We start from the raw sequence: 1,787 nt of genomic DNA on the forward strand, positions 1-1,787 counted from the left end.
TACTCGAACATTGAATGTATCTAAGTATCTTGAACGTTACTTTACAAAATGACTGATACTGAACACAGTTTTCCAATGCAATATATATATATAATATTTACAATAAAAAGATTTATTAAATGTCATAGTCAAATACAATGAATATTCGTTGTAACGAAGATAGCGAAAACTTCCGCTTAATCGTTTACCGAAAATTAATTCAATTTCATTATCATCAAAAGATGATTCAAATTCGATCGTTAAATTTAATTCAAATGACGAAATGAACTTCTCTCTTAACAGTATACTTGTTAAGTTTAAGCCTAATTTGGTTTTTCAATGTATTTTAATATTGTGGAAAGTCTGGACTTTTTGGAAATAATATTTAAATTAGTTTGTTTTTAAAATTATTTTTAATATTGAATTAATATTAAATTTTTCTTAAATACAAACTAATTATATTATTCTTTCAATTTTCAAGTAATGTGCATTTCTGTGAACCACTTACAGTAGTTTGTTTTGGGGTTTTACTCTCACAATATTGAATATGTATTTATTTTGATGTTATATTGTGAGTTTTTGTATTGCAGGAGATAGTAATGTACCGACCTGGCGATCTTATTTCATATATTTCTTTGGTTACGCTTATAACCAATTACCTTCATAAGCTAGGCTTCAAGACATGAATCAAGTTGTGTTTATTTCCTCTCCATGATTCATCATTCATATGTAAGAACAATCTCTTACAAGTCCCTGTCGGTAACACTGGCTTAGTCCCCAAAGCCAAAGTCATTACAATACACAGAACTTGTCGTACCGGCCAAGGCAACCCCCAGATGGTCAAATTTTTACTTGTAATAGTAATTAACTTTGTAGAATCGGATTCTTCTGCCACAATATGAGCATAAAATTAATTCCTTGTTTAACTAATTCTGCATAATAGTACGAGAGCCGACCGATTAAATATCCTATGGATCAGATACATGGGAAGTTTTTGTTGAGTGAGTAGAGCTTTAGTAGACCTAACAGACGACACTCGCCAAAAAAACAATTTTGCCCGCATGCAGAAATAGGGAACAACTTCCGGCAATAAATATGCACCTTATGTCAATGTATAAGATACAGGGATCAGACTTAGGTTGAAACGTAGATTTTAATATGTAGAATAAGAAAATCTAGGGTCGACGAGTTCAATCTGTCCGCTTCCTCGAGTCGATCTTTTGAAAGTTTTTTATTTCAACGAATTACTAATGTTGGAAACGAGGCATTTGACTCATACAGGAATCAGATTTAGGTTGAAACGTAGATTTTAATATGTAGAATTAGAAAATCTAAGGTCGACAAGCTCAATCTGCCCACTACCTCGAGTCGACCTTTTTAAAGTTTTTTATACCAACGAATTACTGATGTAGGAAACAAGGCATTTGACTCAGGAAAAACTCCGCGACAACTTATTTTTATGAAAACAAGTGGAAATTGTTTTTCTGAGTGTCTTCAACAAAATCATATTAATGAGAACTTATGCATTTTCGTTTTACGCCCATGGGTGGGTAGAAGTTCCCTACTTTTGGGCACCATCTTCACTTTATTTACATTTAAAAAATAACTGGATTTTATATTTTGGATAATATTCAACAGTTCTTCATCCCTAACTTTTTTTATCTCACCTCGTTTTCGAGATATTAGCCTTTGAAAATAAATGCGGAAATTTCGTTGAAAACTCGTTATTGACGAAACTAAAGATTATTTTGTAGTTCTGGTACAAAATGTGCTGTGAAAACAATATGACTGTATATTTAAGACAATTC

Source organism: Chrysoperla carnea, chromosome X (genome assembly GCF_905475395.1).
Source record: "Chrysoperla carnea chromosome X, inChrCarn1.1, whole genome shotgun sequence".
Taxonomy (NCBI): domain Eukaryota; kingdom Metazoa; phylum Arthropoda; class Insecta; order Neuroptera; family Chrysopidae; genus Chrysoperla; species Chrysoperla carnea.